The sequence below is a fragment of the Falco cherrug genome, chromosome 12 (genome assembly GCF_023634085.1).
Source record: "Falco cherrug isolate bFalChe1 chromosome 12, bFalChe1.pri, whole genome shotgun sequence".
Taxonomy (NCBI): domain Eukaryota; kingdom Metazoa; phylum Chordata; class Aves; order Falconiformes; family Falconidae; genus Falco; species Falco cherrug.
The window spans coordinates 18,147,908-18,160,486 of record NC_073708.1 but is presented as its reverse complement, the minus strand read 5'-3'; the positions used below and the strand labels follow the sequence as shown (position 1 = coordinate 18,160,486).

Genomic DNA, 12,579 nt, shown 5'->3' with positions numbered 1-12,579 from the left:
GCTTGGTCAAGAGTATGAAGAAAAAAGCAAAAGCATCTTCAGGAAACATAACTGAAGGACCGCTAGAGAGCTCATGGAATGTCAAAATGGTGTGCAACTCGCCCAGGCTTGTTTTCCTTTCCAGTTAACTGAACGTTAGGCATAATTTAGAGCTTAATTCAGTACAAAATACACCAACAGTTTCCTTACAGTAAAAGCTTGCACAAGGCTTCTGTAATGCTGAGCCTGAATGAGTTCTTTGCTAAATCAGGCCCTCAGGATTCCCAGTATGCATACGTAAGCACGGCTGGAAATGGGGGAAAAAAGGGGGCAGACTCCTCAGCACTGCAGTGCAGGCCTGATCTGTGTAGCAGACCAGAAGGTCACGGCAGAGGGTGGGAGGAAGCACTGTTCTGCTCCATTCAGGCAGAAAAATTTTATGTTTGTACAGAAGCATAAGGAACTTTGAAAGACCATATAAGGGCTGAGACTCAGGCCCTGCTGGAAAAACCTGCTGGAGCTGAGCTCTGCACATAACTCATATGAACATTAATGAGACTTAAATGCATGCATTGAAAGAAGAATAGACCCCTTAGTGATTTGTCAAGATAAAATTCAAAATAACTTTGAATGCTCAGAGGTAAATATTAGGTTTAGGAATTGAAAACAGCAGAACTAGTGGAACAATTGCCTATAATGAGATCCAGGAACAATCTACCCACTGTACCAGGTTTTCATTAGAGTTATGGCCTGCAGCCATACCACCTTGTGCTGTGATCTTAAAAGCTAAGACGGGTTGGGCTGGTTAGTATTTGGAAAGGAGACCTCCAAGCAAGCTTACCACTGCAGGAAAAGCTTAGTGATGCTATAGATAATGTTCTTCCTTCTTATTCAGTATTGGATCCAGGTGTTAGGGGATCTGAAGGCCTTTTGTGCACGATGCAAGTCTAAGGATCTGATGATCTGTGGTCATTAAAGTATGCCTGTCATTTCTCATGAGTGTAAAATGCCACTTTGAAATAGCTACTGCATTTCACTGCAAAGGTGGTTGCATGTCAGTAATAGATAAGTGTTGCCAATATAATGTGATGATCAACTCCATAGGGAGGTTGAAAAGCTAAGTTTGCCAACATGGGGTAAGTAGTTTTAAGTCCCAAAAGCTCCAGAGAGAGGCAAAAAAGTGTTTCTTGTATGTTTTTTAAGGGTCCATATCTATCCTGGAAACATTGTTCCATCTCAGAGCTCTGCTAAGGAAGGGCACTTTGAACCCTGGGGTTGCCACTGACATTACCACGTGCCTGCACGTGCTCTAACCCCTGCTTACACAGCCAAGCTGCCTCTGCGGAGCAGCTCCTGAGGAAGCTCAGCTGTCTAGCTGATGGGAGAACAGCAGACAGCTTGTCAACTGTCCCATCCCTGCTCTTAAATCTGCTGGGATTAAACCCCTCAGGCATTAGCCCTGCACGGAATTAGGTGCATATTCAGTTGTAGACACTGAATAGCTCCCTATAGCTAAATCAATGGGACTACTCACAGTACACAAAGTTAAAGATGCATCTGTCTCCAAAGAATGAAGGCATAAATGAGCAGTGCAGCTACACAATTCCTAATTGATGTTCTTGATTTATTAACCTCCCTGGTTGTCATCCAAGACACTGTACTAACATTGTTTTGTTTGTCCATGTAGGACATGATCCTGAATACTGCTGAGAGCTCTTGAGTCTGTAGTGCTCAGAGGGCTGACTTCATCAGGAATTCACTGAAATACATCAATTGGAGTTCATCGAATTCAATGGGATTTGAGAGCATTTGGCATCCCTTAGGAGTCAATTAGCACCTTCCAGAAAACGGGCCTTAGACAATCAGGTCTAGGAAGTTCAGACAGGTTTTCCCCTGGGGTTTGGGGCAGTTACTATTTGTATATAATAAAAAGCTGTTTTAATTTTTTGCTTTCATTTTAAAAATGTAATTTTCAGCAGAGCTCGAACTGTCTGTTAACATTTGGTATCATGCTAGGACTGGACACAGCATCAAGCCTGTGATACTGGTGAGTAACCTACCAGTGATTTGTCAAAACTGAGTTGCTAAATTGATTTAATATGGAAATGCATGGTAACGTGACCCACATAAAACATCTCTCCCTTTTACCATGATGCTTTTATTTGCATCATGTGGCTGAATAAAATGACCTGTTCAAGATACCCATACAACTTCCAATAGTCGCTCACTTCCAACTTCCTGCAGTGACAAAGAAGAAGCCATGAGTCTGTTGGCTCTAGGGCTTCCAGGCTATGTCATAACTTGTGTTTGTACATGCGCTGAATTTGCTTAATATCCCAGTTTTACCACTGACTTCGTGGGAACAAGCAGGGTCACGTAAACCAGCTGGTGTTACATATTTGGGAGGAGGAAGGAAACTATCAGCACACACTACCTGCTGTCTTATATCAAAAACTCTTCCAACTTACTGTAAAACGAGTTGGAAACTGCAGCCGCAAGAACAGCCTTTCCTTAATTTTGATATTTTTCTTTGCTCTAAATAAACTTAGCCTTAGGACTTCACTCCTATTGCCGCAGGCATTCCTCTTGAATGAGTATGTTTGATATCTGTATCTTATCATAACGCTGAGAAAATACTGTAGCTATTCAGCACAATGTCCTACACAAAATGCTGGATAGGATGCTGTGAAGTGACAAACTGCATATGAAATCAAGTTATTCAGGACATCCTGGTGATCTGCTTGAGTGAAAAGACCTTGGAAGATTTTCTACAGACAAAATGGTGGTCAGGGAAGAGAAACTGCCAACTGAAAAAACCTGTTATAGCTACTGATAATGTTAAGGCAAACACTTCGAGCCCATTCAGAGAGACCTTTCAACCGTGCCCTGTTGTATGCAATTAGTTCAAACTTTGTTTGGATAAATGAGACTTTCTTCCTTCCTTGAGGCATGATCCCAAGACCACTGAGGTCCACAGGAGTTTTTAAATCAGACAGGTTTTGAATTAGTCCCTTAAAGAATTTTGCAGGAAAATGAAGCATTGTAGTTAGTACATTTTGACAACTAAGTATTTCATAATTATTAATAACAGAAAGCTTTAAAGTCTGCACATTGTTCCTTCATTGCTTTTCTGTTTATAGGTTTATAACTACATTTCCTACTAATAGCAAATTATAACACAAATAATCATGTAAATGTCCAGTAATCAATACAATTAGAAGAACTGAAGGAAGCATGTCCCCATTTAGTTTCCAAATACTGCTCTAATCCCTCCTAAAATCCTAAGAGCTTCTACAGCACGGCATGGGAATCCTTATGCTTCAGAAATACATCTTATTTATCCATGCAGTAGGCAGCTCAAGGCAATAGAAAAAAAAATCCACATTAGAAAGAAGAAGAGTGTAATGCTTTTATAGCATCCTATATCAGCCTTCAACACCAGAAAGATGTAAACCACCAAATGTCGAAAGAGCGTATTATCCCGGATAAACTGAGCACTGCTGCCACTGTCAACTGCTTTAATATATATGCACTTGAAGCACTGACAGCAATACGTGAAACTCCTGTTTACATTTTTTTTAAGAAATACATATCCACTTTTTTTATCCAAATAGCGCTGTAAAGTTCTACCAAAAGGTTATACAAAACAACTGCAAATAAAGTGCATGTACATAAATAACTTTGTCTGACTTTTTGTTTAATGTCCAAGATGATTGGAACAGATTGTATCATGAACTACTTTCCCTTTGGCTAATTAAATAGCCGTCCCCACTTACCATAAAACATATTCTTATTAAAACAAGTATCTATATTCACTCTGTTGGATAAATTACTTCCAAGTAAGTGCCATAAAGCCCATTACATTCCTGCTTTAGGAGTGGATCAGGTCCAAACAGACAATCAAAGGATTTCACTGGGATTATTTTAGATTAGAAAAACTACGGAAGACATGAGGCACTGACAAGATCGTAAAGACATACAGGATAAATTAGCAGTAACATACCAAACAAAGTACTCCAGCAGTTCCTAGCGTATGAAAAAAGAAAAAAGAAAGAAAAAAGAAAAAAAAGAAAGAAAAAAGAAAAAAAAGAAAAAAAGAAAGAAAAAAGAAAAAAAAGAAAAAAAAGAAAGAAAAAAGAAAAAAAAGAAAGAAAAAAGAAAGAAAAAAGAAAAAAAAGAAAAAAAGAAAAAAAAGAAAAAAGAAAAAAAGAAAAAAAAGAAAAAAAAGAAAAAAGAAAAAAAGAAAAAAAAAAGAAAAAAGAAAAAAAAAAGAAAAAAAGAAAAAAAGAAAAGAAAAAAAAGAGAAAAGAGGAAAAATTCCTATTGTACTAATGTAAGCCCAAATGGACATCTTTTTATACAGAAATAAAATGTCAGGACTAAATGTTATCTCCCATACAAATCAAATAGTTACTTCAAACATTAAAAGCCAACAACATACAAAAATAGCCAAGTTCACCAACTAACTGAGTAGGAACTTATTTCTTTCCACAAGTTCCTTTTTAAATTGAATAGAAAAGACCATGTTATGATTTACCATATTAATGAGCCATTATTGCATAACTGTATTTTTATTGCAGATATATTACCTGCTAAATGATGCTGTTTTTCCAGAAAAAGTTCACAGTACAGATTCTATGGGAATGTTTCCTGCTGACAGTTCCTAAATCTTTCAGAAGCTGTCAGCAACCTCAGAAATCAAGTTTGCAGTACCCTAGCAAGCAGAAGCACATGCACAGGCTTTCTATTTTTAAACTGCGATCCAAACCATTAAAGAAACGCCTTAAACAGAATCATCTTATTTTCAATAATCTTTTATATCTCACTTGTCAATCTAAAGGACACTGTCAATTACATGTAATCTAAGCTGCATTTTCCATAAATATAACTTGACATTTAAAATCTACTTTTCTTCCCCCCACTAACTTCTGCCCAAACTGATTATCCTCAGATCCACATTAACAAATCCTTGATACTAAAATGAGTAAAATAAACACTTCCACAGAGAACATTGATCCATGGGGAACACCCCATCTTTTCTATTTACCTGTACCCAGCCTGCCTATCATATATTCTTCACCCATAGAGCTCATGAAAGGATGGAAAGTCAGCCAGACACTTACAAGAAATTAAGCAAAAAAGGCTATAATTGAAATTAATTACTAAAGATGAACTGCCAGAATTTTGAGTGTCCTCATGCTTTCCGCTGCTGTAATGTTCTGCTTTTTACATTTTTTCTGAATGAAGACACAGAGGAACTAGACACAAATGAGTGTAACCCTTTGCTATGAACAGGACTGTATCAATACCATAATGTCCTCTTATACAGTGAACAAAAGCAGAAACATTTCTTACCAAAGCTTACTAGAAAAACGGATTACCAATGCTCCTATCCAATCTGATTACTCCCTTTTTTATTATAGTGGCCATTTTCAAAGTAGTGCTCAAGAGTTTACAGGCACAAACTCCGTTATTGGTAAACTGGATTTTTATGACTAATTCCCCCATTTGCTACTTGTTATGAAGATTTGTGCACATACACTTGGTACACAATTTCATGACTAGAATGTCCCTTTGTTTTGGATTTCAGCTAGAAGATAACTTTCTCAAGAGCATAATGTACTCTAACATACAATATTCCATGCAGCTTTTCAGCTGGCTTGAGTAACACAGAGTAGCTAGAGAACTGCCACAGTGGGAAAGGGAAATTTCTTCACCACAGCCAAGAGTTTGAAGGTTTTATTACCTCTAAGCCTACCTCTCTTACATTCTTCAGGGCTGTGAATCAGGGCAAGGGTTGTATTCCAGAAAATGTTCTGCCAGCCAGTGATTTCTGTGAAGATCATTTCACCTGGTGATCTTAGCTTAATAAGTAACGATTCAAGTAGATGTGGATCAACTTTAAAACACGCAAGAAAATGTGACTTAGAGCAGTCATTTCCACCTATCCTGCAGATGCTGCCTTGAGACCCAGTTTGTTAGTCCAGCCCATCATCTTTACATATCTGTGCGAAAGCTACAGACTACTCACTAAGAGACTAAACTCATAACTCATGGATGGGATCTCATCAGAACAAACTGTGACTGTTCTGAAGGGCCGACAAAATCTGCGGGTTTTTTATTCTTATTGTCACAGATGCTGCAGGTTCAACAGTTCGATACTAATCAGACTTAAATAATAAAAAGTGATAGTAAGAATTATTTTGGAAAAGTAATGAAGATTTTTTTGCTAGCCTCAATTAAGCTTTTCAAACAGACATTTAACTGCAGTTGGCACTATAGAAAATGCTGTAAAAGCAAAACCCATGGCCACGAAAGTAAAACTGAAGCCCAAGAAAAGAAGGGGGAAACATGGGTTATGATTTGCTAAAAAGAAAGAAAGGAAAGGATTAACCATAAAATATAAAGTATGTGCATGGAGGCATGTGTATATTTTATACACACACTTGCATCTATGTGCATACATGTATACACTTCTGGTCTGCATGTATATTAGGCAACACACATATTGTTCAGCAAGTAAGGAAACTACAGTGCAGGGTTCTCATTTTGCGTTAAGGTTTACAATAAGTCCAGAATCTAAAAATATTTATATTTTTTATTATTTTATCTTTTCCAGTTGACTCTCCTCTGCTGAGGACTGATGTAAATATCTTCAGATGAAAACCAGGAGTTTGCCTTCCACCCCTAACTTCACTACAAAACCTCCAACTGAGCTTCAACAAAATAACATCAACCCACCTAACACTTCACAGATCTGTTCCCATATAGACAGGAGTTTTCTGGGGTAATACCACACTTTTAACAAAGTTTTTGAGAGACCAGAGCACAAATGTTCAGCAGATAAAGTTTGTCATATACTGCCAAAAGCTTTTCAGAAAACCACCACTCAGTGTTGAGAACTACTTTTAGGTCTTCAGCAAACCAAGCCCTCCTTAGTTTCAGTTCCCCACCCGCAAAGTAGAGACAATGATCATACTTAACTTCCTTCATAAAAACCTTTGATACCTAGTGAATAAAAACACCTTGTAAGAAACTTGCACATACAGAGCTGGTTTCATATATATTTATAAGTGAATTACACCTATGGGGTACAGAAGCATGTATGGAACAGATTGGCAAGTTAATGTTCCTACAAAAACAGAACTATAAAACTATCATAACATTTATGGTCAAACTTTATTTGTTTTGCAAATCGTATGGAGCCTTAAGCCAAGCTTGAGTATTATGCTATATACTGTGTATTCTGAATGGACAGAATTTCTGAAGAACTACCTACCAGAAACTTAACGTGTTTCTTGACCCAGGTTTGTCTTCAGTCTCAAATGAGCACTCTAATGAAACCTTCTTGTGAAAAACTACCAGCATTGTTACAGCTAAGTTTCCCATTATATCATACATCACTCACGTAAGTGTACATACTTGTCATTGGAATGGGTTGAATAATTTACAGATTTTTTTAAAACCTCAAATCTTAAAAAGTTTCATTTGCATATATAGAAATGCAACTACTTTTCCTCCAAAATTTTGTCATTTTTCCCAATGAATATATTGAAGGACCTCTCAAAACCATTACTCAGATACTTTTATAAATACACACAGAGTTTCAACAAAGCAGGGTAACATTTTGCTCTAAGTGCATTAAGTCTTCTGAAGAGGATTGATTGAATACAATACACACTAGCTCACTTTACTAGAACGGCGTTTTTGTGAGGTGAGTGTTCAGCTATATGCCTCAGGATACAATTACTGGGCTGAATCACTTTTGAGGTAGTGTATGTTGGTGAGTGTGTGGTGTTACACATATGCAAACACAGGCTAGTGGGAGCAGGAGAAGCAGCAAGATGGATGCTAATATTTATGAAGTTAAAGGGTTTAGCAGGCTTAGAGACAGAAGCATTGTTTACCCAGAATCCAGCTACAATTTATAGAGTGCCAATGCAGACTGCTAACAACCATGAAAAAATGACAAAAACCAGTAAGAACCAGCTCAGTTTAAAGTTTGCCTGTGGTTAAAAAAAACAGGCATTAAAACATGCTAACTGTTACACAGCAGATTTTAAATATGCTCTTTATGTGAATTTCTCCATACTTTTTATCTCAGCAGGCATCTACTATCAGCTACGCTGATTGTGTCCTCCAGCCAGACCTTGCAGGCATCAGCATGTTCTTCAGACTTTCATCCTCCTAGAGCACCTGGTTTGTAGCTGTCAGAGAATCTCTTTTTGTCTCTCCATGGTCCTTCTCGACCGAGACCTGGTATCTGCAAACCCCTTGAGATGCTCCTCTCCAAGGAGCTCTAATTCCCATCTTTCTCTCACACTTGTTTCTTTCAGCTGGCAACATGCTGTGCTAGAGGCCAACTTTTTTTTTCTTTTTTGTCAAGTTCTAACAAGCCTTGTAAAATGTGTTACCTCAAATCTCCTGATTTTTATCATGAACTGAATGAACTGCTACTAAACACTTGGGAGTTGCTACAATGGGAAGAAAGGTGTTCCCTTCTGCTGTGGCCTCTAAGTCATGTTTAGTGGAGTATTTCAGCCTTTCCCAGCAGCAAGTCCTTCTTCCTCTCTTCTACAGTACTCTTTCTTTACTGCCCAGATTACACCCATTTGCTAGTTCCCTGTGAGTTTGTCCCTCTAGTATCTGTCCTTCTCTGGGCCTACAAACATGAGAAGAATCTATAGCTGAAGGTCATGGCAGGTGTCTTCTGTCTTAAGTACATGGACAGGGACCCACGTCTCCTTTGGACCCTTCCACCTAATTGAGAGGTGCACCTACCTGACAGGATGCTGTTTTGGTCTATTATCCACCGTTGTTGTACAAATGCATTCAGGACTCTCCCTGAGCAGTAGAGGATTAACCCTTTCTTCTTCCCAGGGGTTACAGTGGTGTCTCCTTAGAATTTCACCGGTACATTGTGCCTAGAAGGGAATGGGATGGAGTTAAACCAGCAGTTCCTTAGATGTGAACAAATGGCCCTGTCATTAGATAACCACACTGACCATCTTCTGCTTAGTTTTAACAGAAAATGCCATCTTATCGTCTCAGAGCTCTAATAGCTCTCTTTGCTTATGATTACTATTGAAATAAAGCAATATATCTATCCATACCAGCAATATGGTATGCTGGTATGGGTAGGTATTAGGCCCCAATTAGGGCCTGGATATAATTTATCAATTCCAAAAATCATATTTCTAATACAATCATCATTTAGCTTTTCCAAGAACCCTGTGGATAGACATAGCCTAGCAGACAGGAGTCTATCTTGCCATCATTCTGGCATTGAGGGCAAGAACAAAGAAATTATTAAATATTTTCATAAAATAAGTTTATTTCTCCAGACTTCTTTCTTTTGGAAGTATTTAAGAATAGAATGTCAGATAAGAGATCCATCTAGTCAAGTATCCTGACTCTGACAATGTCCAACAGACACTGAAAAACACACAAACAGATAAGCACGTAGTGACATCTCTCCAGAATACTTCCCCAGCAGACACAGAAGCACTGGAGTTGTATAGAATAACCCTTGACAGATTCCCCACCTCCGATTCTGATCTTCCCCTGTTTGCTTTTGAACTTGTGTAAAATTTTAGCATCATGAGATGAGGATCTCCACTGTGACTGCCTGTTCTATTCTAATGGATCACCTTCAATCAGAAATTGTCACTCAGAATTCCAGGGTCATTTTAAACCACACATCTTTTACATCATCTTGAGAATTGTCATGGTTTAACCCTGGCCGGCAGCCAAGCACCACGCAGCCGCTCACTCCCTCCCCCCTCACCCAAAGGGATGGGGAGGAGAATCAGAAAGGAATGTAAAACTTGAGGGCTGAGATAAGAACAACTTAATAAGTAAAGCAAAAGCTGTGCATGCAAGCAAAGCAAACCAAGGAATTCCTTCACTATTTGCCAGCAGCAGGCAGGTGTTCGGCCATCCCCAGGACAGCAGGGCTCCATCAGGCCTAATGGTTACTTGGGAAGACAAATGCCATAATGCCGGATGTCCTCACCTTCCTCCTTTTTCCCCCACTTTATATACTCAGCATGATGTCATATGGTATGGAATACCTCTTTGGCTAGTTTGAGTCACCTGTCCTGGCTGTTGTCCCCTCCCAGTTTCCCGTGCACCTCCAGCCCTCTCGCTGGCAGGGCCCAGGAAACAGAAAAGTCCTTGACTGAGTATAAACATCACCCAGCAACGACCAAAAACATCTGTCCTATCAACATTGCTCTCACACCAAATCTAGAAACAGCACTGCACCAGCTACTAAGAAGAAAATTAACTCTATCCCAGCTGAAACCAGGACAAGAATAAATGCGAAAAAATATATTTTTTTTAATTTGTCAAACACCTCCCTTTAAAACACTACATGGATGCTATTACATAAACATCCCAAAATAAGGCTTAATAAAGCAAATATGACAGAGCAACTAAACGATGTTTGTTACACAAACCCCCCAAAACCTACCCCCTAAACAACCCAGGAATGAGATATTTTTTCTTCCTAGTATTTTCAGTTTATCTTATAGAACATAGGCTGCTAGGTGCCATTAAAAATGCTCAGCCATGGTGGTGCCCAGGCATCCTCACTGCCATGAGTACTGCTGCTGAGCCTCCTTTACAACTGCGGGAAGACATTACCAAGAGCCCTTTGCACGTGCTGGCTTCAGAGGTATGCCAAGCAAAAGCAAAGGACGGCATATCCTATAAAACAGATCTGACTGCCTCAGATAAACTTTCTACTGTGTTTCCATACAAAGAGCCGCACAGAGCAGAATGCAGCTCCTACCATCACAATGCAATTTCTTTTGAAACCTTTACTACACAGGTAGCACCGTAAGGAGTGTTAAAGACAACAGCTTTCAAGAAATACTAGAAGATGAAAAGCAGGGGCATGGACAAGTGCCTTGTAAAGGTAAGTACCCCCTCTACTGACCTGAAGATGATATCTTCCCAACAGAATAGAAGTATAGCATGTACATGCATGTGACTGCCCACATTCTGTGGGTGTATATGCATGCACTGATATATTCACAGAAATGCAAAAGATGAATGCCCACCATTAATATGGCAATATTTTCTCCCTAGAGATGTATCAATATTGGTTTATTTCTAAGGTCTACAGTTAATTTCAACTCTGGGTCATACAAGCTTCATCTAATAGCACACCCATTTGTCAAACATGTCATACTACATCACCAAGAAAAAGTGCTGAACGGTTTTCTAAATCAGCTTCTTTTGCCAAGAGTATTTTGGACAATGCCACCTGCCCAAGGAATTATTTCTGCTAAGCTGTGTCTTAAAGTCCTGTTGGCTGTGGGGCTGCTTCCAATCTTCAGTAAAATCAATGGATACCCTTGACTTCAGTGACAACAGGGTAAGGTTTCATGCTATAAAAATATAATGCCCACAATATTTGTCAAAGCAACTTCATTCTGAGATCCTCTGCCACCATGAGGAAAACCCAATTACTGGCTCACTTTAAAACTGAATTGTGGTTTAAGACCAAGTGCTAAATCAAATTCAGTCATGCACAGCCCAGGATTTAAATGTATATTTTAAAGGGACAGTTAAAGAGCAGTTTAGGTACCACATCCACCAGCTAAGTATGTAGTATATTTGTACTTCAGAACGCAACATTTGTTGGGATATCTGAGGTAGTTCAGTATCAGAAATATATAACCCATGGTTGTCCAGCACTTGGTGAGTCCAATAAGCTGAGAAGCTTGTTTAAAGCTCAGACAGCTTTACATAGCATGAAACTGGGTGGTAAAAAAATACATATCATATTAAGGGTCAGCTAGTTAAAAACACATTTTTTCATGTCTGGTGGGATGGAGCTGAAAGTCATGTATACTAATTCAGAGAAGGCCTCTGAACTGATTTATGAAAGACAGTTAGACTAAAATGAGAGAAAGATGCATGTGTAAGACAGTCCATGATGGTGACAAGATGGAATATGCCAAAGGAAAAAAATACAATTGCTCAGAAGTTGCAATAGTTTGGGTTCTTTATATTCCCTTAAAACGCTCCTGGAACTGCCCTGTGCTAGTAAGCTGTTTCCTGAAATGCCAGCTGCTCGTTTCACATTTTAGTTGCATAACTTTTTTGACTTCTATAATTATTAAATGATTAGAAAATAGTAAGTCTGAAGAACACAAGACCAGTTAAGGCATGAAAATTAATATAACAGCAGCACAAAGTTGTTTTTTAACAAAAACATTACTTTATATTAATTTGAGTACCAGTAGTAATGAGAATTATTACTTTTATGACTGCTAGATTGCTAAAGGACATTTGAATGCCAGCTTTTAAAGATGAGAAGACTTCAGTGGCAGACAACTTGAAATACTTCTGTATCAGCAAGAGCATAATATAATGAGAAAGAACTGATACCTCGTGAAGTCAACATCATCATCTGTTCTGGTACAGGCCAAATTTCAGTGATTCCTGCTGTTTCTGCCACTTACCTCAGTCATTCCCTTTTATCACACCTTATATTTGTGTTGATCCCCAGGTAGGTCACTGAAAGCTTTTTTGTTGACAAGAAATCCAGGTACCGAGGTCAGCCCTTCAACATTGAAATGTACAACT

At 38.7% G+C, this 12,579-nt stretch overlaps 1 long non-coding RNA gene across 6 annotated transcripts in view; it reads right to left on the bottom strand.

Moving 5' to 3' along the window:
• LOC114017630 (uncharacterized) overlaps positions 1-12,579 on the bottom strand; it is a 520,469-nt gene that overhangs the window by 236,156 nt on the left and 271,734 nt on the right. For all 6 annotated transcript variants that reach the window (XR_008734646.1, XR_008734645.1, XR_008734647.1 and 3 more), the window contains one exon: positions 8,761-8,903. This is a non-coding gene — a long non-coding RNA (uncharacterized LOC114017630). The remainder of the gene's footprint in view (positions 1-8,760; positions 8,904-12,579) is intronic.